This window comes from Gracilinanus agilis, chromosome 5 (genome assembly GCF_016433145.1).
Source record: "Gracilinanus agilis isolate LMUSP501 chromosome 5, AgileGrace, whole genome shotgun sequence".
In the NCBI taxonomy this organism is placed as follows: Eukaryota; Metazoa; Chordata; class Mammalia; order Didelphimorphia; family Didelphidae; genus Gracilinanus; species Gracilinanus agilis.
This window is the reverse complement of record NC_058134.1, coordinates 174,067,754-174,094,545: the sequence shown is the minus strand read 5'-3', so window position 1 is coordinate 174,094,545 and position 26,792 is coordinate 174,067,754.

Below are 26,792 nucleotides of genomic sequence, written 5' to 3'. Positions count from 1 at the left end.
CTTTTGTCTCCGAGCTCTGTGGCCGTAGGCTTCTTGGTCCCAGTTTCAGGGATATGAGTCTAACAATCTATTCTCTTTCAACTATGTTCTCCTAAACCACTTCTTCCTTCTTTCATGCTATCATGTTGGCTTCCCAAATAAACATAAATAGGATGAAAGTCAGAAAAGATGTGAAACAAACAAACCTAAACCAAAAAACAAACAAACAAACAAACAAACAAACAAAAAAACAGGGCAAGTTCAGTTCTCCCTGGTTACCCAATATGGCAGCTGAAAGTAGTGTACTCTGAAAGACATAACATTAAATAGCCATTGGCCCAGGGCAAGTAATAATTTATGATGAGCATGTAGTATGGCAAGCATGCCAGCTTGCTTTATTTAACTACTATTAAGCTTCACAGGAGGAGGCTGATCTGGAAAAAATACTCAGAGCTTGCAAATATTTGGTGTTTGTTCAGTTTTCATGATATAAGAATGAGGAGTCTCTCTAAGGAAGCAGTAACATTAATGTACAAGAAGGCAAAAGGAAAATAAGATGGCTTTTCGTGTTTTAGAATTAAGGAATTTAGACAAGTATTTGTAAAGCAATTTGAGTTATTTCAGTCAACTTGGTAGTATAGAGGATAAGGGATGTGAATTCAAGAGGACCTAAGTTCAAATCCTGCCCTAGAGATTTACTATTTATGCAATCCCGAGTATGTCCTTTAACTGCTATTTTCCTCAGTGTCCTTATCTGTGAAACGAAGGTGATGGACTTGATGACCTCAAATATCTATTTTAATTATAACTCTATGATCCTATGAGTGTGTATTAAGTATACTAAGTTAATGATCTATTTAGGGAAGTAAGATAAGTATGCAAATAACATGATACTTGTATATTGTAAATTGTCATAAAAAGAAATGCAAACTTTCGTTATGAGAGTCTAGATGTGGGGAAAGGCCACATTAGTCTCAGAAGATTTAGTGGAGATTTCACAGAGGAAATTGCATTGAGCTAAGTTTTGAAAAAATATAGATTGAAGAAGGAACAAGAATAACTTTCCAGAAAGAATGACCAACGATATCAACGATGGTAAAGTAAAAGAGTATGTTTAGGAATGAGAATAATGAGGTTTAGCAAGGGTAGAAGATACATGTGGAGCAGAAGTAGGACATTAAGTCTAGAGAATTAGGTTGGAACTGGATCATAGAGAGACTTCTCCAGACAACTGAGAAGATCAGGCTTTACTTACAGCAGGCAGTGGGCGAGAAATAAAATTACTGAGCAAGGGAATGGAATGATTGAAATTGTACTTTATGAAGGAAGTTATTGGTTAAGTTAAAGAGAGCATTTCCAGTTGAGTGGTAATGAAAAAAGTCTGTTGTAAGAGTTAAGGAGTGAATGAGTGAATGATCAGGAAGTATAAACTGGGAGAGGAGGCTATTCTTAGGAGAAAGGCACTAAATAATTTCAGCACTGATTATTTGATCTAGCCTTTTCCTTTTCTAAGTCCATGAGCAATGACTTTTGTATGACTCAATTTTGTGTGATGCCAAGTTACACAGGGGATATGCTCCTGGATGACACCATGTAATGTGAAGCTGTAAAACAGGAAGAATTAAGTTCATGGAAAATTAGGCTGCAAGCAAGATTTCAATCTTATTTTTCTTAATTAAAGGAGAGTAGTAAAAAAAATACTAAAATTGGCAGAAACAGAACTGGAGACTGACTTCAACTATATTGAAAAAGAAGAAGAAAAGTGGAACATAGGGCCAAAGTTGCCAAACTTTGGGCAAGTCTGGAAGGTAATGAAGAACAAAAGCTTCTTCCTTGCTTTTTATTGTTTTTAATTCATTTGGATTTGCCTCAATAAAAACTGAGGTTTGAAGGAAGGAGGTAGCAAAGAGACTGCCCTTTGTTTTATATAGTGAATTAATTTTTTCAATTATTTATATTTATAATCTTTAATTAATAGTATAATAGAACCAATACTTTTTTAAGTATCTGCAATTTTGTTGGTGAGAACACTCCTTCTACCAACTCCAATAGCAACCTCTTTGTGATTCAACAAATAGTCACTGAGTTGCCATAGCCATAATATTTATCACCCTACTGACACCCCAGTGATGAGCCTCTTTCATATTTTCTAAGCAAGTCATCAGATGGCAAGCATGCAACCCATCATTAGGCCCATACACAAAAACTTTCAAACTTGATAGGGCTGAACCCTACTGACATGTACCATAGCTGTTACTCAAAATTTTAAACAGCAAGCACAAACTCTAAATGGCAATTTTCTGAGTAGGGGAAATATTATAACCTACAACTTGAAATATGCCATTGGTGTTATTTTTTTTTAAAGGCAATGGAGGTAAAGTGACTTGCCCAGGGTCACACAGCTGGGAAGTGTCTGAGGCCAGATTTGAACCTAGGAGCTCCCATCTCAAGGCCTGGCTCTCAATCCACTGAGCTACCCAGCTGCCCCTGGTGTTATTTTTTTTAATGTCCAAAGTGTAATGGATGCAGTACAAATTTTTGTTATGTGCATTTAATAATTTTGTATTTTTAGAAAAATTTTCCATTGTTACATAATTCATGTTTTTTCTTTATCCTTCACCCCTTAACCTCCTTCCCTCCCCCCCCCCCACCATAGCTAACTCACATTTCCACTGGTTTTAACATGTGTGGTCAGTCAAGACTTATTTACATATTATTGATAGCTGCATTGGTGTGGTCTTTTCGAGTCTACATCCCAAATCATGTCCTCATCAACCCAAGTGTTCAAGCAATTGTTTTTCTTCTGTGTTTCCTCTCCTGTAGTTCTTCCTCTGAATGTGGGTAGCGTTCTTTTCCACAAATCCCTCAGAATTGTCCTGGGTCATTGCATTGCTGCTAGTACAGAAGTCCATTACATTCGATTTTATCACAGTGTATCAGTCTCTGTGTACAATGTTCTTTTGGTTCTGCTCCTTTCACTCTGCATCAATTCCTGGAGGTCTTTCCAGTTCACATGGAATTCCTCCAGTTTATTATTCCTTTGAGTACAATAGTATTCCATCACCAGCATATACCACAATTTGTTCAGCCATTCCCCAATTGAAGGGCATACCCTCCTTTTCCAGTTTTTTACCACCACAAAGAGCGTAGCTATAAATATTTTCGTACAAGTCTGTTTATCTATGATCTCTTTGGGGTATAAACCCAATAAAGGTATGGCTGGATCAAAGGACAGGCAGTCTTTTATCACTCTTTGGGCATAGTTCCAAATAGCCATCCAGAATGGTTGGATCAGTTCACAACTCCACTAGCAGATTGGCTAAAGTGATAGCAGAGGAGAGTAATGAATGTTGGAGGAGATGTGGCAAAATTGGGACATTAATGTTATGTGCATTTAAATTCTCTGGATATACCTATACCCACCATCTATCTGTATATATTACATTATAGGTATTTTAATTTGGATGGTATTTAGCATAACTATTACATGTTATTCTAGATATCTGCAAACTCTGGATCTGTGTGTCAAAAGCTGCATTGAGAAACTCAGATCACTTCCATGCCACAACATGCCATAATAAGAAACTGGGGTACAGATTTAGCGGAAGAATATAATCAAAACTCTTTTTATATTTCATTCTTTTATAAGAGATGAAGTTCCAGTAAGACAGAGCATTAGGGAAGTAGTAGGAACCCTGAGTGTTCTTAATTTTTCAAAGGTCTCCACAAGCACTTGTGTTTTACTGAAAATAATCTCGGTGCTGCCTTTGACATCCCATTCTATAGGTTGCAGACATCTGGAACACTGTGTAATGGTCATGCTAGATGCCCTGTAAGTTAATACACTGGTCACACTACTTAAATTGTGGGCATAAGTGAATCATTGTAACTTAAATCTATATAACAATTCTTGTCTCATCCACTACATTTTGAGTGTCTATAAAATAATGCCAATGGTATATGTTTTAGTTGTAGGTCAGAATATTTGTCCTTCTTAGAATGTTGATATTAAGAGTTTGTGCTTATTGTTTAAAGGTTGGAAAAATAGCTCAAGTATAGGAAAGACAGTGGGTCAAATTATTGGAATAGGGAACTTAAAGCTTTACCACTTGTTAACTCTGCTCTCAGGCAAACAAGTCACTAAAGTTCATTTAAAAATTAATTTTTTGCCTTTCTTTTTTCAGTTTTAAGATGGAAATTCCCTTTCCTTCCATCCCCTCCCACACTCATTAAGAAGGAAAACAATGGGGGCAGCTGGGTAGCTCAGTGGATTGAGAGCCAGACCTAGAGACCGGAGGTCCTGGGTTCAAATCTGGCCTCAGACACTTCCCAGCTGTGCGACCCTGGACGAGTCACTTGACTCCCATTGTCTAGCCCTTACCAATCTTCTGCCTTGGAGCCAATGTACAGTATTAACTCTAAGATGGAAGGTAAGGGTTTAAAAAAAATAAGGCAAGCAATATGATACCCATTACACATGTGGAGTCGTGCCAAATGAAATTCTGTATTTGACGTGTTACAAAAAAATCCAACAACAACAGGAAGAAAAATAAAGTAAAAACAATTTGCTTCAACATGCACTCAGAGTTCTTCATCTCTCCCTCTGTGAAAACAGCCTTTTTCACTGGGAGTCTTTTAATGTTCAAGTCCTTTATTTGCAATTCACAATTACATTTTACAACATGACCAATGTGGAAATATGTATTGAATCATAATACATGTATAACCTTCATCATATTACATGCCTTCTTGGGCAGAAGGGAAAGAGAAAATATGAATTGCAAAATATTGGAAAATGATTATTAAAAAATTATATTGACATGTAATCTAAACAAAATTAAATCATAATTATTGGGAGAGGGATAAGCTGTTCTTTTTTATTTTTTTTTCATTTCAGTTATTGTTTCCTAAAGGGTTTAAGGATTCAGATTATTTGGTTAGTGGTTATTTTTTTGGAGGTGACAATATATATGTATATATTTATATATATATATATATATATATATATGTACACGTATCTATATCTATATCTATGTAATATTCCCCTCCTACTAGCTGTGTCATCTTAGGCAGGTCACTTTATGTCTCAGAGCCTTATTTTCTTCATCTGTCAGAATAAGGAGACTGAGCTTCAATAGTTCTGTAGGGAAATTCTAACATTTCTGAGATCCTCCAAAATCAACCTAGCATTTGATGCGGTTCTATTTTTCCCCTTGACGGCTTAGTTGTAGGTACATCATAGCATCAGAATTCAGGAAAACATGAAGCTGCCTTTAACCACATCTGTCCCTCACCCAGAATTGCATAAAAACAAGGGAAATGGAAATTTAGAGAAGCACAATAAAAACCAGCCAGGCAATGGTCCAGTCACTATAATACATCAAGATTGTTTTCCCTGGCCAGCACTATGAGCAAGTTAAAAGCCCCTTTCCCCCCATTGGGAAGGAATAGATAGCAGCCATTTGGCCATGTGCATCATATGCTTTGCAGGTCCTGGTTCCACAGTTGCCAAGATGAAAGAGAATAAGTATCTATTTCATCTTCCTAAATCAATCCCTGTCCCTGTCATGACAATATTTTAGCATATGTTGCAAGAAAACTCCTGGATTTCATCTTTGGGCAAATTTAGGCTCAGTGTAATGAGATGTTATAAATAAAATAAGCTGGGGGAAGTTAATCAATTCTGCAACTGGCCTCAGCTCAGCCTTCTTACAGAAGTGACCCTTGGAGTTCCAAGAAGCCAGGAGAGAGGTAGTGATAATGTTCAGAATTTAGCCCTTGGAGACAGAAAAGGTTATACAGGTACAACACAAGGGAAATGACTTGCCTTGGTCTTATTTATGCTTCTACCTAGAGATTAGAGAGAAGGAAATTTACTAAAACAAATGACTTCCTCGTGTGATTTGGAGAAAACCCAGCTGACTCTGAGAGGTGGGCATAAATGAGGAAAGGACCTGCCTTTGGGGTGAAATTCTGAAAGATTCGAACCCCAATCCTTTTCAAGTAGAGTGGTAGTCTGGAGTAGGAAAGGCAATAGTAAACATCCCAAACCCATGAGAGGAAAGAGAAGGTATGAGTTTGAATTTTGATTCTCTTCGACAATGGGGACATCTTTTTAATTCTCTGAGCGTCAGTTTTCTCACTTTATATCTGGATTCTTTGGCCTTCAGCTTACATTTGTTCAGTGATGGACAGCAACGGGGCAAAGAACCCCTGCAATAAAAATTAACCCAAGTCAAAGCTTCTCTATGAACAGCACCAAAGTCTGAGACTGGTCTAAACTGGAAATCGCAGGAGAGGTTTGTGCTGCCTCACCATGAGCAATGAAAAATTCATGCACCTTGAAATAGGCAGCCAAATTGTCCCTCCTGCCTCCCAGCAGATAAGCCTTGCCTGGTGTAGAGTCTTCTCTAGCAGGAGAAAGGAAAATCACTGACCCCACTGAGCAACTTGCAATAGGACTTCAACATTAAAATACCAGATGGATTGAAAGTGACAGACCTAATAAGCAACTTCCAGAATCTGCATGAAACCTAATTGCAGAAAATCCTCAGTGCAGCTGCTTCTATTTGCCTCTCCAAATCCTTAAGCCAAACAACCTAGATCAGACAACCTCAGCATGCTCCTGCACTCCTCAAATCATCTTTAATGTTTGGTTGGATTTTTCTACCAGTCAGGCTCCTAGGAAATCATTCAGAAAAGATTCTCATTCCTCATTAGGAAAGGAGATAAAGGAAGTAGAAATTAGTTGGCATTTGCGGTAAGCCTTTTTTTTTAATTGTTTCAAAATTTCTTTCTCCTCTCCAGAATTCTTTAAAGAATGGAAGTTCTGTCTTCTATCAATGAAATAATGATAAATGATCTTGGTCCCCAAACAGATGTGTAACTAAATAATGCAATAGCTTTTTTCATTAACTAATTTTGCAGCTTCAGAATAGTTAAATTTGAGTGCTTTTTTCTGGTTATGCTTTTTTTCTGACTATTTGATTTTCACATAACCAATGAAGAACTTCTAAGACTAGGAGTAAAAAAGTGTCACCAAGGAAATGTGTAATGAAAAAGATGGGAAAAGAGTGATGTGGATGGCAGGTGTATAATTTATCGTGGAGATGTTAGGAGAAAGTCAAGAAGGCCTCCAGCACACTGGAAGACTCTCCCTGTGTTGAACTTGGGAGAAGATGTAGAAAGAGAAGTACAGGATGAACAAACATGGCTAGACTGTGGTCTGCATCATGAAATCTAATTTTACAGGGACACAAATCCCATTGGAGGACTTAGCTTTCAGTGATTAATCCTCAATGTTGACTCTTCTGATAAAATAACTGAAGTAAACAATAGAATCACAAAGTTAATTTGAGTTAACAGAAGTCACCAAAGTTGTTTTAGACTCCATTAAGCAAATTTCATGGCCAACCACCAGCAATGATGTATCCATAAGTCTCTTCCTATAAGATGTCTACTCTTCTGTAAGTGGGAATCATTGTCGCCACTGAGAAAGACTCCCATGTCTTGATAGGATAGTCTTCTTGATCATTTTTCCCCCGTTGTGGTGATGATGTCAAAGCTATTAGGGATATAGGAAAGCATAGCGGTACTGCTCCAGTGAATTGTCATTATTTCAGCAGCATCATCAACCTGGATCAACAGTCAGCCAGAAAGAAAATATTTATTAAGTAAGTACTAGGTGCCAGGCACTGTGTTGTCTTTTGGGAATACAAAAAATAGGACAAAAATATGCTCTCTACTGTTACTTTCCAAGAGGAAGACAACATGTAATCGACTATGTTATATGTTTCATACAGTATAAATGGGAGATAATCTCAGAAGTGGGAAGGATGGGGAAGAGCCTTTTGAAGAATGTAAGAATTGAGTAAGTCTTAAAGGAAGTAGGGAACTCAGTAAGGGGAGATAAAGAATGAGAATGAACTAGGCATGAGGGACAGTCAATGGAAAGGCATGGAGTTGGGAAATGGGGTATTCTGAGGGAAGAATGCTGGATTACTCAGTATGTAGATAAAAGGTAAGAAGAATGGAAAAGAGAATGGAAAGGTAGGGAGGAATTAGACTGAAAAGTTACAAAAACTAAATTGGATGTAAAACATAATAGGGAGCCATTGGAATTTATAGCATAAAGGAAAAGGAGACATGGGAAGATTTGTTTTAAGAAAATCACTTTGACAATAGAGGAAGCAGATTGGAGTAGTACAATGAAGAGGGCATCATTTTCCAATGAACAAAACAAAGTAATAAGGTCATTGAGAGACAGAATGACATTGTGGGTCACATGCCAGATTTTTGATTCTTAAAGACGTAGGTTTCATCCCAGATTTGAGTCTTTTTCACTGTGTGACTATGGACAAGTCATTTAACTTCTATTAAGTCTTATATTCCTGAGGAAGAAATAGACTCATCATAACTACCTAACAGAATCATTGCAATGCCTGAATAAAATGATCGAGGTAAAGTGCTTTGCAAACTTTCCAAGGCCACATAAATACAGGCAATTACTGTGGTGGTCCTTTATTGATCTGGCCATGGCCTAATTTCAGCTATTTTTACATTTGTGCCCCATCTCAGCAGGGAAGAATTTCTACTTTGCCAGGTGAGGTTTCTGAAAATGTGTTCTCATGACTAAGATTCTGTAGCTTTCCTAGGAAAGATATTATTCTCACCTTAATAAAAATTTCCTTTATTGTTAACTTATTAGACCATTCCCGGTTGTGGCTTCATTTTAGCAGTAGGAGATGTGATCCCTTTGGATACATATTTCATCCTAATATTCACTTCCTATTCACCAGCTTTTGAGAGCCTTTAGCCTGAATGAAAATTATACATCTTTGCTGAAGGAAAATCATCTATTAATACCTGATTCAGAAAGGCAGTGGCTTTTAGCCCCTAGTGCAACTACCTACTGTGAAAATAGGTCTAGATATTTCTTCATGTACAATGTCCTCTTTCAATAAGTCAAAGGCATTGAGAAATACACAAAAATGACTGAAGAGATAAAACAGGAAGAGACATGGCTATTATCACCATATTTATACATTTAAACTTGTCTTAAATATTTTTATTATCTTTAAAATTATTAAAGATCAAATGTTTTCTTTCCTCCAGTTATTAAGATAGCAATATAAACAAAAGTACTGTCTCCTAAACCAGAAACTCCATGAAGACAGGGGCCAGCTTGCCTTTCCCTTGTCAACCTAAAAGAGTGCTTTATTTATAATAAATGATGCTAAAGATTTGCTGGATTATAGTACTAATATGGTAGTTATCACATAGTATCATAGGTTATGGTTATGATTTAATATTGTCTCTCAGATAATAACTTCCCAGAGGCAAATAAATTATATAATTTTTCCCTTCTTTGTCTTCCTCTAAAGTACCTAGCAATTGTTCACTCAATATTTGTTAATAGAGATAGAGACTAGACTTGTGATCTCATCCATATGTGAAAATCCCCAGTTGGAGAGGTTCCACTTACCAGGGCAGCCCAGAAGCCTCTCTACAATTTACAGGATTAGAGAGTTGTCTAGGGCATCTAGAGGCAAAGGGACTTGCCCAGAGTCACTTAGTCAGCAGGTGTTAGTGATTGGATTTGAACCCAGATGTTTCCGACTTCACCTTCTATTCTGTCAGAGAACTATTGCAATCATTCCGATTTGACCGAACACAGGACTCTAAATCAAAAAGTAACTCATCTGAAGCAACTCCTTTGGGAATTTAAGAAACTGACCAAAGTTAGCTTAATTTCTTTTTTATTATTCCTCCCTCACCCAAAGATAAATATAGATTGTCTCTCTAAGTTCTTAAGTATAATTGAAATATAATAGAAATATTCCAATGTCTCAGGAACTGTATACTCAGTGTTCTCTCTATTCCATACCTCTGTGAGTCACACACATGTAAGAGGGACACAGTAAATAGGCAACTGATGATTGGCAGTATTTTCAAGGGTGGAAATTTGGTTGAGGGACAAGGATTATCATAATTCCCTCTTCATAATAACAGAAAGGGATGATCCCTTGGCTAAAGTACTGTACATTTAATATGAGATATTCTCTCTGAAGAGGCCATCCTAATAAACCTTGGAGAACTCTTAGACAGATTAATTAATTAAAGACATTTTGGTCTCTGCTGCTTTGGAAATCCCTTCTTTGCTGTTAAATCACTGTAGTCTCATTAGTTGCTCTTTTGAAGTCCCTTTGGCATCAGAGGTTTATAATACCAACTATTAGGTAGAGCAGGTAATAAGATAGGGACTTTGGTTTATATCTTTGCTTTAAAACAGGGGTCGGCAACCTTTTCGGCCGTGAGATCCATAAACGCCACATTTTTTAAAATGTAATTTTGTGAGAGCCGTACAGTGCTCACAGTGTGGCTCCTGTAACAGCGCCTGAAAAAAAATTGACTTTATGGCTCCTGCAGAAAGAGCCATATGTGGCCCTCAAAAGAGCCAGAAATGGCTCGAGAGCCATACATTGCCGACCCCTGCTTTAAAAGAAATATCCTCCCAAGATACTGATGCCATTCTTTCATACAATATACCATGGCCCCGTCAAGTTGGGTTCTAGGGATTAATGAGACTGCCTAGGGAGAAAAGTCCATTACATGAAACATTTTCTGGAGTTCCATTAGATTTGAAAGGCTATCACTGACTCATTTGGTCCCTTTACCAAGCTCCTTCATTGAACATTTTAAAATAATTCATTCTAATTCCACAAACACATATAAACCAAACACACTACCAGTTATTAGGAATACAGAGATGAAAAACTATATAAGGAGTTGATAGAATAACTGTGGGGGTTGAGGTTGGGGGATTTAGGAGAGAGCAAATAGACAAGTAGGATACAAGATTGAATAAGAAATAGATTTTAAAAAGACTCCAAGTGCCCCGGAAAAATTTAGGGATGGATGGGTGGAAAGAGAAACTTTCAAGGATGAGATGACCAGAGATTTCATGTAAGAGGTAGAACTTGAGCTGTTTTAGCACACTTTGAAGATAAAAGTAATATGCTGAAAACTGAAACAAAGAAATCCTGTATATTTACCCTGAATTAAGCAGAGTTGTCATGGCCCTATTCTCCTTATTTTCCACCAACAAGTAAGTTGTGACTTTTTTAAAGAGTTTATATCAGAACATCAGCTATTTTTATTGTTCATGCATTCAGACAAGAGAAGAATTCAATTCTGAAGGGATATTCAAAGTTGCAACAGGGGTGGGGCCACTAGAGCATTTTCTTAAGGTTGTAAATTTGAAGGGTACTAATAGCAATGTTATAGCATTTATGTCTCTGATCACCTCAGTAACTGCCTCAGTGGTAGCATCCATATTGAGCATATTGCTTTCACTCTGGTCTGACCCAGAGTAGCAACAATGAGAGGCTTGTTCCCGAGTATACTTCTTCCACGTCAGTAGCATAGACACTTCCCAATATCTGATTGATACTTCCCTGCCTACTCAACTTCTTTCTGCCCCTCACCCCCATTTTTTGGCCTCATTGAACCTCTCTAGCCTTTTCTTTGCCCTCCCTCTCAGCCCAGGTATAAAAATTGCTCCCAGTGGTTCCAAAGGAAGATTCCTCTTCCATTTTTTAAAGGTGAATAGACCTATAATGAACCCATTACAAAGAACACATTCAAAGTACATGAAGTTTCCAAAGTTACTAAAGAAAATATATTTGCCTCATGGACTAGAAGTTCATTTTTTGTTGTTGTTTATTTGTTTCAGTTGTTTCTGACTCTTTGTAACTCCATTTGGCGTTTTCTTGGCAAAGACACTGGAGGGGCTTGCCATTTCCTTCTCCAGTGGATTAAGGTAAATGGAATTAAGTGACTTACCTAGAATTATCTGGGGTAGAGAAAATCCAGGATATCAAGAGAGAAATTCAGACCTCTTAATAGCCTATCATTTTATCAGCCTTCTCAGAGTTCTGTGTCTAAAGAAGAGAAAATTTTTGTTATATTTAATCATTAAAACAAGAAATAAACAACCCCGTATGGCTCACAAACCCAAAGTCATCAAGAGTAGACCATCTTCTAAAACTTTCCATTAAAAAAAAAAAAAAAGTTAGCACTTGCATTCCATCCTTCTGCAGTCCCTAGTACATTATGTATTGGCCCTGAAGAAACAGAAAAAGGAATATAAACAAAGTCTGGCTTTACCCTATTGCTGGCATACCTCCCACATACCATCACCCATTTTAAACACCCTAAAGCCATCCATTCCTGATGGTTGAAAAATCTGACAGGTTCATTCATATTCTTTGCCAAGCACACACAACCCCGGAGGGCTTTAGAACATCTTATCCCTAGATCCTCAGGGAATTTATGCAAATATAAAGTTCTCCACTTCAAAGATTCAGGTCTGATAGGTGTTGCAACTCAGGTTTGAGTAGCAAGAGTGAAGAAGTTTGTGTAAAGAAATGAGCCTAGATTGTCACTGCCAGTAGCAAGTATTAAGTCCCTGGCTGGTGTGGACAATCTGAATTTTAAAAACTCTTGGTGAGCTACACTGTTCTTGCTAGGAGTAGCTATTTCCAAAAGGATAATATATTCCTTTTGATAATCAATCAAAAGGGATGTATTGAATATCTCCCCTGAGCTTAGCATTTGGAATACTAAGATGCTAAAGGGAAGACAGAAGAAGAAGCCCAAGAAATGATAAAGAAAATTAACTCCCAAGAATCAACAATGTAACAATAGGGCAGAATATTTTTCAAAACGAAAGATGCTAACTTTTAAATGCTATAGAAGTTCCATAGAGAGGTAAACTAAGAAGTACTGTGGTAGGGTCCAGGGGTAAGAATGGGTTCATAGAAGACAAATTTGAGATGGATCTTTAAAGTCAGGAAGAATCTGGAAAGGCATACAGAAGAGATGGCCCTCTAGGGAAGGGGAACAGTAATGGCAAAGGCATGAATATAGGACTGAGTACATTTTCTTTGGGGGACAATGAAGAGACTAGCCTGATTATAATGGAAGGTGTATGGGGAGGTAGGTGTGAGTTAGATAGGTCAATGAGAGATGCCTTCTGAGTTCATGCTGTAAAATGAAAAAAATGCCAATTTGCCTTTTTTTAAACAGTTAGGAAATTAACTTTTATACATTTTAATTCCTTGAGTAATTAAATGGTTTCTGTTACACTTGATACAAGTCATTTAATAGCCAGTGCCTCAGTTTTTTCTTCTGTTGATGTGGGAATGACCAAACTGAACAGAATAAGCCATTGAAAAGAGTTTGAGGAGCAAGAATTTGAATGATCTTATTCTTGGGCAAGTTGCATTTCTGGCCTCAGTTTTCTTATCTGTAAAAAATGGAGATTTGATTAAGTGATCACAAAAGGTCTTTAAACCCTAAAAGCCCACTGCAGGTAGCTTGCAAAGTGTTGTTAAAAAATTTAGGACATCACTCTGAAGACTTGGTTATAATAAAGAACAAGTTATATAAATGTGTGTTAGCTGTAGAGATCATTGCATTTTTAGCCTGTGGCTGTTTTTTTGTTTGTTTCATTTTTGTTTGTTTGTTTGTTTTTAACCTGAAAGGGTGCTCTATGAATTCTATAATATAAATAAAGTTAGTGCAAAGAAAAGACAAAATCCACTGTGCAACAGGCGTGCAGCATTCTGCTGTCTACAGGAAGGGTTATCAAGGAATGACTCACACTTGAGAACCATCTAAGAACTAATATATCAAAGTTGAAAGTTGATACTTCAGGGGAAAATTAGGGGGGGAAATTAAGATCATAGCCCTAAAGTTGAAAGGAACCTCAGAAATCAATTAAACTAGTCCAATTCTCTCATTACAAAAAATCAGGTTCTTTCCACTAGGTTTAGTCTATTGAAAGAATAGTTGGAAAGGTGATATTGTATAAGCCAGGAGAGGATTGGCCTTGGAATCAAAAAGCCTTGGATTTAAATCCTTCCTCTTGCACATAGGCCAAATTTCTAAGAATTTAAATGACTAAAAAAGTTGCTAAACTCCTTCTTTAGAAAGAATATACAATGATGAAATCACAAGTCTAAACTAGCTTCTACCCTGTAGCACCAACCCTACCCTCCAAAAAAATTTTTTTAAAAACCCAAAACCCAAGTTTTCCTAAAGATAAAGTTACAATGATCATTTGTGTAAAAACCTTCCTGTCCCATTAGCCCAAATTATCATCCCATTCATTTTTTTTAACCCTTACCTTACACCTTAGAATCCACAATTAGTATCAATTTCAAGGCAGAGGAGTGGCAAGGGCTAAGTAATTGGAATTAAGTGACTAGTCCAGAGTCACATAGCTACAAAATGTCTGAGGTCAGATTTGAACCCAGGTCCTTTGACTCTAGGTCTGGTACTCTATTCACTTTGTTATCAGCTGCCCCTATCATCTCCTTGCTAAATAGAAAAAAAAAAAATCCAGAGTGACTTGAGTCACAAAGAATTGCAGAGATAAAGTAGAACAAAAGCCCAAAGGGATTTCTATGTATAATAATTATTAATTATATTAATTTTGTTAGCATCAACAACAATAATGGAGACATGTTGGCCTGAATCAATGGAGAGAGTGTGATTATCTGCAGGTCACAGGCCACTAGAATCACAGTTCTAAACCCTATTCTTATCCCTAATGTTAAGACAAAGAAGGTCTACTAAGACAATGATAACAACCATAACAATAGTCATGAACTAAATCTTTGAAGGTTTTTTCTTTCCTTTTTAGTAAAGTCTTTTAGCCTGAATGATTTCTTATTAAAAAATGGATTTCATTTAATCACTGAAATTTATCACGTGACAAAATATGCACTTAAAAATACATCTTCATTTCTCATCAGTGGTTGGAATGTTTAGCTCTTCACTTTTGACAGCTCTAAATAACCTTGCCATAAGTATAGAATAGCTTTTGCTGGGTCGATGCACACAGAATAATCAAAAGTTTCATATAAGTTTATTATTTAACTCTGAATACAATATTAGCTTGTCATCTCGATATTTTTGATAAGAGCATATGTGAATTTTGACACCAAGGAAGTTTCCAATATACTTCTGCTATTTTAAAAAAAGCCAAATGTAAAATACATAAATGTGTTTCTAAATTGCTACTGTTTATTTTAAGAAATAAAACATTCATCATCTTAAAATTCTGTACTTCTGTACAGACTGATTGCTGTGTAGTGAGGGTGGGTGTGGGTAGCAGCCAATTACAGTCAATTCTGTAGCACAGATAAAACTAACTGCAGCTGTCTTTAGTTCTGTTCTGCCGAATTCATAGTGGAATTCAGAATTCACTCAAAACTGGCTTTTCTCATATTCCTGGCAAAGGGATTGGGGGCTTAATTGCCTTCAGAGGTCCAGGGTAAATTATGTCCATAGAGCTGAACTTATCTCTTCCTCTCATGGATAGTGATGGAGAAGGAAAAAAGAAAATGGCAGAACTTAAATATCCAGAACCATGAATAAGGTTAAAATCAACTTAGTGCTGGTCCCCTTTACCTCAGAAGTCACCAGTGAAGCAAGTCCTCTTGATTACAACAAACACAATGTAAAGTTGGTTTCTAGTCATCTCAAAGGCATCTAGAGTAGGGCTTGGCCTTGGGCATTCAATCACCTAAAGATATTATCCAAGACTAGCTTCAGTCACATCTTGGTTTCACTTAAGGAGAATTCTCAAGTCCCTCCGTCTACATTATCTTCATAATGTCTCACATGCCTTCATTAGAGATTAATCATTCTTCTTCAGCCTTCCCTCTAAAGGCATCTCATAGCACACAAAAACAAACAAAAAAAAAAAACAAAACAAAAAACAAATACTTATGAGAAATGTTGTATTTTGATTGTCACAAACACTTTGACTGAAATTAGATTATAGATTCATTTAGAATAATATTATTAGCTAACAGAGAGGGAGAACAGTTGTTTAATCTCAATTTCTTTACTCTTTTCTTTTGGGGAGCAAAATCCTAGACTGGAAAGGATAGAACAAATGTACCTTAGAGGGAATTTAGTCAAGGATAAGTGTGAACTAGTAAAAGAACAGCTAACTATTTAAAATGACTTCAGATCTCTAGGCCCAGAGAAATTACATCATAGGGTATCATGATATAATCAAGGAATCATTTTCAGGGATATTTAAGGAACTATGGAAAATGAGAAAGGTTTCAGAAGATTAAATGTGAGCAGAAATTATGCTGATTTAGTGGGAGGAGGAGGGGAAAGGCAGTATATTTCAGGAACTACAGACCCATAAAGTTGACATTACTCTGTGGAAAAATTCAAAAATAGATTGTTAAACAAGTGACTTGTAATGAACACTATGAACCAACATGGGTTCACCAAAAATAAATTATTCCACACTAATCTCATTTCTACATATGAAAAGGTCACTAGACTTGTGGAAGAAATTTAATAATTTACTTGGTTTCAGCAGAGATTCAGCAAAATCTCATGATTTTCTGGTGGATATGTGATAGAAAAATGTGGGCATGATAAACTTAGCACCCAACACCTTTGTTTTACCATTTCTAAAGGTCTCAGTCTCATTCCCGGTCAATTTCAGTCCATGGTTTGTAATACAAGTGAATTCATAGCTAATTGGTTGACCAAATCCAAAGAATGATGATAAATGGATCAGGATAAATTTAGATAGGTAGGTATGGGTATGTGCTGTGAGGTTCTGTTCTGGGCTTTGTCCTGTCCAATGAGTTTGTCAGTGAGCTAGATAAAAATATAGATGATAAAATAATCATATTTCTAGATGGCACAAAGCTAGGAGAGATAATAAAAATTGGATTCCAAAATTTTCTTTGTTGGTTAGAATATTAACTCTACTAGAATGTCAGAATAAGAATTTGGAGAAATATAAAGCCTTAGACTTAAGTTCAACAAAGTCAACTTCAAAAAAATAGTAGAGAAAAATGGGCTTTGTTATGGCAGAAGGATGCCAAGATTTTATTTGAGCTCAAGAGGCAAGTCTCCAAAATGAAATCCTGGGCTGTATTGATAGAAATATAGCATTTAGAACAAAGGAGACAATAATTTTAATACATTCCTTACAGATCAGCCTATAGCTGGAGTATCGTGTTGCATTCTGGCATCATATTTTAAGGATATTGCCAAACTGGAAAGCATACATCGAATTTTGACAAGTAGGTAAGGAGTCTAGAAATCATGTCATATTAGAAAAGACTGAATGAATTAGGGATATTTAACCTAGAAATGTAGAGACTTAAAGGGGAAATAAAACCATATAATCTCTACAGTAGAAAGGAGATTATGGGCCATTAGTTCAGGTTTACACAAGAAATCACACTACAGGGACACCCAACAAATGATCCTCCAGCCATTGTATGAAGAAGTCTCAAGAGGCGAACCTTCTCCATCTTCCCAAGAACTGCTTTTGGATAGATCTAATTGTTAGCTAACTTTTCTTTACATCAAGGACAAGTGTGTCCCTATGAAAATATTGTTCCAGTAATGTCCTCTAGGACTAAATAGAACAAGTTTAATCCTCTCACATGAATACAGATACCATTTACATACACACACTCAAATAGTATTTTATTTAGGCTAAACATCCCTATTTCCGTCCTTTAGTCTTCATATGGCGTGACCTCATGGTCTATCACCATTTTGGTTTTCCTTCCACGGATGATCTACTTCTTTATCAATGTCCTTTCTAAATATGTGACGTCTAGAACTAAAAGCAATATTCTGATTGTGATTTAAGAGGGAAGAAAAAAGGAGAACTATTGCCTTCCTGGTCCTGGACACTATGCCTGTCTTAGAGAAGATTAAGATCCCATAAACTAATGTCAGTTCATAATATATAAACCTGATGTGGTGTAGGGGAAAGATCACTGAATTAAGAGGAAATTTGGTTCTAATCTTGATTGTGATACTTACTGTGTGTGTGCCTTTGTGCAAGGCATTAATCATTGTACTTCTGTTTCCTCACCTGTAACATGGAATAGTTGAACTAGCTGGTTTCTAAGCTATATATCCATTGTCTCTATTTGATCTGGCAGAATTAAAAAGGCAAGTGGTGTTAATGGGGTGGAGGGTGAGGAAGGGAGAAGGAAATAAACATTTATAGTTAGCAGGCACTGTACTAAATACTTTACAAAGATTATCTCATTTGATCCTTACAACAACTCTGTGAAATAGGTGCTTTTATTATTATCCCCAGTTTTTGGTTGAGGAAAATGAAGCCAACTATGATTAACTGACTTGCTTAAGGGTCATACTGCTAGTAAATACAAGGCTGAATTCAAACTCAGGTCTTCCTTACTACAGGTCTAGTTTTCCTTGTACTATGGCTCCACCTACCTGCAATTAGAGTGTGATTTCATTAAGGCACTAAAATGTTGCCTCCCAAACCTTTAAGGGATTTTGAAATAATTCTACTATGACTAGCTGTGTGACTTTGGGCAAATCATTTAACCCTTTTTAGCTCTAGTTTTCTAATCTTTAAAAAAAGACAATTAAAGAACCCATTTTGTAGTGTTATAAGGATCAAAGGAGATTAAATATATAAAGCTCTTTGCAAAAATTAAAACACTGTTTAAATGTAAGCTTTTATTATTATCTATGATGACAGTTATATGAGAGAGAATTGGACTTTTTCCAGAGATGACACATAGTCCTACTGTGGAATGGTGTGCCTAATATACTAGAATTTTTGATAAAAGAGTGTTTTTCTTTTCCTGTTTAATCCAGTCCCAAACCTAGGGTTTTCAATCTTCATGTATGCATGCTATGATTTTGCTAGTCCAAAAGTGCCTTGCTATAGTTAAAAGCATAAGAAATCATGTTACCTTTGCCACTGTCTGGAATCCTCAACTCCATGATTACCCTCTACCTGTGCTGGCTTTCAGGCAGAGTGCCAGTGTTTGTGTCCTCTGGGCAGTTTACAACTTCTTTGTTAAATAGAGATCATAAATTTAGAGCTACTAGGGACTTGAGATACCAATTACGTCCTCGTCCTACAAATGAGGAAACTGAGGCAAAAAATACTTCCATGACTAAGGATAACATACCTAATGTGTTTCTGACATAAGATTCAAAATGGTCATCTTAATTCTAGCATTTGTCCTACCTCCTTGAGGAGGTTACAGTAAATATCAAAAGAAATAATGAAAAACAAGTACTTTATAAAATTTAAGTCACTAAAAGAAGTCATTCATTATTAGTAGTAATAATAAAAGCAGCTAGCATTTACATAGCATTTTAAGTTTGCAAAGCACTTTCAAGATTCACCATTTAATCCTCACAACTCTAAGGAGTATCTCCATTTTACAGATGTAGAAACTGAAGTAGACAGAAGTTTTGTGAGTTGCCCAAACTCACAAGCTGAAAAATATATATGGTCAGACTTGAATTCATATCTTTCTAACTCAAGGTCCAGTATTTGCCTCCTAGCTGCTCTTTTGTTATAATTGTTTATTATTGTTAAAAGACTGCAGTTTAGATGGCAAGTACTGATTTATTATCATATTTGAAAACTGGTTTCTTTAGGCATGTAACAACCTGTCCTTAAGCTAACATTCAGCTTGTGAGTCAGTGGATTTACTTAAATTGAAAGAATTTAAGATTGTCAGTATGAAAGACAATCACCTACAAATGGAAAAATCCGGGTAATTTTAGGAAGGAAGGATTGATTTACAGGGGAACTCAAAAAGCACAATATAATGGAATCCAAGGGAGGACAAAATTTTAAGGGATTAGGTTTAAAGGGATTAAATGTTAAGAAGAATTTGAGACTAATTTGAGAAAATATCACTAGCTTTTGCTCCCGGAATAGTAAACAAAGTAATATTACCTTTGCCTTTAGAAAGAGTATGATAATCTACTGCCCTTCTAAAAAAATATGACTCTGCTCCCCCTTTCTGTGACTTTTCAAATTTAATCTTCCTTCTTTGTTTACCACTCCCCTTAGGTATTTTCTTCCAGTTATAAATTCCTTGAGGGCAAGGACTCTCACTTTTGTAATTGTATCTCTATTGACTATCACAGTATCTAGCACACAATAGGCATTTAACAAAAGATTCTTGTTTGTTTCATCTATTCAACTCTTTAATCTAGTATAAGAGAATGTGTTTGCTTTTGGGGGAGAGAACTGTGGCCAAAAAACCAAAGCATAGCCAGAGGAAAGTAAAAGACAAATAAAAAGTATTTTGTAAAAACATTTGAAACAATTGAGTGGGGAGAGTAAACTTTTTAATGAGTAGAAAGTGAAAACAACCAGTAGCTGACATTAAGAATGCTGGAATTTTTAATATCTATTGTACTTCAAACTTCCAAACAAAAGAGTTAGCTATCATCAGCATAACATAAATCTCAGAAATGAACATTCACAGGCAGACTCAAATAGAAACCAGATTAATAATGACCCAGTCAAACTGGATTGTTTCCAATCATGACATGACAAGAGCCTCTACAGGGATCAAGGACTAGCTGATGAAATTCCACTGTTTGTTAATGATTTTATTCAAGGACTGATGAGGTTCCAGATAACTTGGGGAGGTGGGGAGAGGTAAATGCTAGAGGTAGCCAGAAATAGGGAGGCTGCCAGGAAAGCTGCAATTCTGGAAATGGTTGAGAAATAAGCATTGCACCTGTCATACCAGTCAAAGTAAGTGGAAAGTTGAAGGAACCCTGTTCCAAAGCAACAGACAGAAAAATATTACACACATATGTGTATGCATGTATGTGGGTATCATATACTTTTACATATTTCATTTCCATTCAGTTTATAAAGCACTTTCCTTATAGCATCCCTGGAAGATAGGTAATGCCAATATATAGTTATTTTCATTTTCCAAATGAGGAGATGGGCAGCCTCAGAGAAGTTAAATCATTTGCCAACTGTCATATAGTTAGCAAATGTCAGAGCTGGGATTCAAACTTTAAATTCAATGCCCTTTCCATTATATCTCATGGTCAATCAAATTTACAGAGAATTAAGAGTCAAGACTACAAACCTTTGATATCATCTTTCTAAACACAAAAAGGATAGGAATAAATGTAAAGTAATACATTTATGTTAAAAAAAATAAACTAAATGATGTCTGGTCAAAGAAAGCTTGTTTTAACAATAATTTTTGTTTTTTAAAGAGTGAGATTTTTAATTTTCTGTATCAGTTGAGTGTAACGTCACTGTTCAGAAATCTAAAATAATTTTATGCTGCATTAAAAGCACTATAATGATCATAACAAGAAAAGTAATAATTCTACTATGCTCTTAATTTCACAGATCATATTAGGAATAATGCATTCAACTCAGCTGCATTTTGAGCTGGTCACTGTCAACCTGCATAGTGTAAAGGATGCTGAGGGACCTGAAAGCCTTTTCACATAAAGAATGGTTAAAAGAATTGTATATATTTAGACTAAAGAAGAGAAAACATGTTAAACATTATTGTTGTCTTGTTATATTTAAAGGACTGTCACTCAGAAGTATTGTAATATACCATCATAACCCTAAGACATAGAAGTGATTTTTAAAAAGGAGGTAGGAATTGTTCCTGCTTTCTAATGAGAGTCTGAAAGTAGGACTTTTTGGCAAGACAGAAAGATAAGGAAGGAGAAGAGAAGCTGTATGGAATGATCACTGCATACCTCAGAAGTGTGGAGGGCTTAGGAAGGAATTAAAAGCCATAGATTCTGCTATCATTATGTATTTCTATTTTGGCTTCTCTTTGGGGATTTTCCTGCCTTAGTTGTTGCTTTCTCCATGGGTTATCCAGAACACTGAAGCTCATTATTTCTGACTACAAGGATTCTAAGTAAAAACCTGAATTCAATACCTAAAGTTGATCATCTATCTTTCCCTCAATGACTCATAGTTTCAGCCACACTGTGTCAGTTACAATCTGACCTGTAAAGCTACTTCTATTCACAAATTTTAAACTTTAGTGCAATGAGACATCTCCAGCATCCTTTCACTTCTTTACATTTACTATCACAGTGCCTTTGCTCTTGTACATGGTGTCTGAAATGCACTCCACTTTCCCCATTTTTATACACTGAAGTCTCTTGTCCTTCAAGATCTAATTCTGGTACTATGTCATCCACTAAACTTGACTCTACTTCTTGGGTCTATGTGATTTCTCTCTGTTCAAGGTTTTTATAATGTGTTGCCAAGATGTCTTCTTTGCATTATTTCATTCTCATTTATATCATATTTATCTGGTTGCATCTTTTTCCATAAAAGGTAATAAACTCCTTGACAGAAGTCTGCATCACAGATATCTTTGTGCCCCAACTCCTAACAAAGTGTCTTGTACACAGTCAGGGCTTGATACCTGACATGTAGTGGATGTTTAATAAATGTGTATTGAATGACTAGATATTTGTTAAATATTTATTGAATTAGTACATAAATTCTCTAATTTAATAGAGTAGCTATCCAGTTTCTCTTTTTTGTCTTATCCGATAATCATCTTTCAATGTCTTTTCCTCATGGAAGGCATTGATAAAAAAATGGAAAAAGCAATGACTCCAAAGCTAAAGGAACTGGGTTTGAATCCCACCTCTGACCCTTTTTATCTATGTGCTCTTGGACAAAAACACACACCCTTGGGTTCAATGAGATAGCCTATTAGATCTCTTTTATTTCTATTTCTATGATCCTATGACGAACAGAGCCTTTCAACGTGCTACTATAGGCCAGTTTTAATGTTCGTGGTTGATGAACACTAAATCATAATTCACTCAATTAGTTCCAAGCTTCCAAACCTACATCTTTCCCTCCTATCCCTTAGGATACCATGAAGAAATTTTGTTAAATTCCTTACTCAATAGCATGTACATACGCTATGTAGAATACGTCCTAATCAAAATGACCTTATATGTATCTTGCCCTTTCCTTTTAAAAACACTGTTTTCTGACACGTTGAAAATCATATTCTCTCTCCCTCCTTTCCACTGCTTTCCCCTCTCCAAGAAGGCAGATAAAATGATATAGGTTGCATATATGTTATCACATGATATATTTCAGACACATACTGCTTACATTAGAGAAAAATTCATGAAGGAAATGAAATGAAGAATGATATGTTTCAGTCTGCATTCAGACCTCACTAATTCTTTTTATGGCAGTGGATAACCTTTTTCATCATGAGTCCCTTGGAGTTGTCCTGGATCCTTGTCTTGTTGATAATAGTTGTCATTCATAAATTATCATATACCATTGTGGTTACTATGTACCATGTTCTCCTGGTTCTGGTCACTGTACTTTGCATCACTTCATATAGGTTTTTCCAGGGGTTTGGGATGTGTGTGTGTGTGTGTGTGTGTGTGTGTGTGTGTGTGTGTGTGTGTGTGATCATCTTGTTTGTCATTTTTTGGAGCACAGATAGTATTACATTACAATTATATACCACAACTTATTCAGTCATTCCCCAATTGATAGATATCCCTTCAGTTGTTATGAAGCACTATATGAATCTTGAATTTGATTCTTTAAAGTTGGTAGACTAAATATTATTATTCCTACTTTACAACTGAGAATATTGAAGCATTGAAAAATTAAGACTTGTTTGAGTCACTCAGCTAAATATGAAGTAGAACCAGCACTTATACAAAGGTCTTCTGTTGTATGCCAAGTGCTCTTTTGAATAGAAGGTTGAAATAGACTGACTTGTTCTTAACGAAGTCATCCTGTAACTCAGTGACAAATATTTTCATCTATAAATTCTTATAAGTTGAGAAGTATAGTTGAAATGAAGTGATGTCAAAATGAGATTCAAGGTCATTATTTCTTAAAACAGAGTAATCAATGGAGCTATAATCTCATCAGTATAAGTATTTCATCAAAATGAAAATGACATTTGATACATAACAGCCCATTCTATGTAATTCTTGCCCATATCCTCCTTTAAGTCTTTCATAAAGGCTCTTCTAACCAATCTACTGGGGACCTTCCTTTTTCTTAAAATCAGGTAAATAGCAACAGAGCGTATAGGGTCACCATTGATTGCCTCTCACCCTTACCACATAGCCAGATGAGACCATCTTCTTTTCTAGTTGATATCAAACACATGACTTACCAGCTGCTTGAAGACCACAACAGTCCTAAGTTTAGCCTGAACCAAATTAAAATGTAATTGTAAAATATTTATCAAAATAAATAAATAATTCAACAAAGCATAGATAATATTATATTTTAAAATTAAGTAGATTAGTGGCTCCAAGGAATTGTTATGTATGGATTAGTGGCTTCTATTTCAATTTGAATTCATCATCACTGCTATTGACCACTTTTCTCTTGAGAAATTCTTCATTAGTAATGTAATTTTATCCACCTTATTCCCACCCTTCTCCTCTCCATTGATCTTTGGGTAATAGTGAACTTTAATTCTTTGGAAAATGAAGTACGTATATATAGCATTTAAAGAAGAATATTAGAATGAAAAATATGGACATTTTCTCCAAGGAAAAAGTTGAGGTCATTAAAAATGATTTATAGTTTTCAAAAGGTAATCTACTTTCTATCTACCTGTCCAATTTTGGACCTAGATCATCATTGTCTCTTCCACCTTTCTCTCCAAGGGCATATATGCATTAATGGACCAGCTTTATGAACTGTCCAGCCAACCATACCATATTCTAGACAATTGATACTCTTTACCCAACTGATTTTTTTTCTCCCTCTATGTGTTGTTAGGCAGACTTTTATTTTGAATGATCAAAGGTTTCATTTAGGGGGCTGTATGTTTTAATAATAATCTTTTTTTTTAAACCCTTAACTTCTGTGTATTGACTTATAGGTGGAAGAGTAGTAAGGGTAGGCAATGGGGGTCAAGTGACTTGCCCAGGGTCACACAGCTGGGAAGTGCCTGAGGCTAGATTTGAACCTAGGACCTCCCATCTCTAGGCCTGGCTCTCAATCCACTGAGCTACCCAGCTGCCCCCTATAATACTAATCTTGATGTGATTAGCACAATCATCTCCAAACAGGAGAAGCTCACCATAGATAAGGTATCCTTCTTTTTATTTGAACTCTTTGTTTGACATCCTCCACAATATTATAATTACAGAACAGTAAAAAAGTAATCTTTAGGGATTAAAATACAAGGTTTCCCCCTCCCCAATACTTTATTCATGAAATGAGAGAAAGGGCAAGTAATAACATAGAATCCTAAAAAGCTCAGAATGAGAACTAAACTGGGTGTGGGTAGGAGGGGAGCAAAACTGCAGGGCTTGTCCAGTTTTTCTGGTAATTTGCTGTGTGATCTCAGGCAAGTTATTTAATCTCACTGCACTTCTAGTTTTCTCTTTTGTAATAGGAAAAGTTTAGAGTAGATAATGTCTTTCACCTTTTTCTATGACTATGTGAAGAATCAAGAACAAAAGGAATCTAAGAATCTGTATCTTTTGATCTTTGGGATTTCTATATTACTTTCAGTAACCAATACCAATGTTTCTCTTTTTTTTTGGTAAGTTAAAAAGTATATCATTATGAATCAGGAATGATGAGGAGAGTCTCTGAACACACACACACACACACACACACACACACACACACACATACACACACACACTACTATTCCTAGATATGCTCTCAGACTATGTGCCTGAGAAACTAGAGCAGTTGCCAAGAGGATCTTAATGCCACTGGTGAAACCATATAACCCTACCACCATCTCTGCACCTAGCCAGTCCCAGTAGAGGTTTCCCTTGGTTTTCATAGCAACAACCAAACTTTCTTTCCTGGGGTCAAAGTTTTTGAACCTGAAGTCACGATGGACTTGCTTTTATATCTCTTATGAATGATGACTAAAGGTTTACCCTTGTCAGGTTGGCAGGGTTAAGTGAAGGAGCTAACAGCAGTTCCCAATTGCTAAAATGGAAGGTCTTGTACATTAATCTGATTGGTTGCACTGGAACAATGAGTGTTCTAAAATCCTGACTATTACTATTTAGGACTTGCAATAGAAGGCTTTCAGTGAGCCTCATTATTGCAACCCTTAATCTCAGTAGACAAATGGTTATGTGTAAATGATCAAAGCAGGTTTAGTTTCAATTGTGCATGGACAAATAGAAGTTGCACACAGAGGTATTTAAGACTATGTGTAGCTTAAAGAGAAGATCGCCCAATGCATTATTCTGCACACACTGAGTATTTAAAGACAAAAAATAATAACCATGTTTGGAGAAACTAACTGCTAACATACTGTTCTTTAAAAAGAATAGTATACACCACAATTACAACATAGAAATAGCTAGCTATTAAGTCATCTAGAAGAAAAACAAGGCATCATAGATCAGATGATCACAGTTCTCTTCTAAAAACAAGTCAATGATATTTTAAAGTTATTTTTAATAAGAGCAAACTTTTGTTTACATTTTACTAGGGCATACAAGTGTGTATATATATTTTTGTATGTAGAAATTCCCTTCTAAGGGGGACAATATAATATTTTAAGGTTATTATTTAGTCTTTTTAAAAAATAATATAAATAATTTAGTTCTTTTTTTATGTCACTGCTGCTTCCCAAGGACTCCCCTCTCCCATGCCCTAAGCCATAGAACTGCTCATTGTAACAGAGTTAAGTAAAACAAGACAATAAATTAACCATGCCTGACATTATATGCCACATCTCATATCTATAAGTTGTCTACCTTCCAGCAAGAGGCATCACTTGTCTGAAGTCAAAACTGGTCACTGCATTTCATCATAATTCTCAAAAACTATTGAATAGAATAACATGAATGGGGAGAGGAGGGTGAAAGGGAGGAAGGTAGAAGGAAGGAAGGAAGGAAGGAAGGAAGGAAGGAAGGAAGGAAGGAAGGAAGGAAGGAAGGAAGGAAGGAAGGAAGGAAGG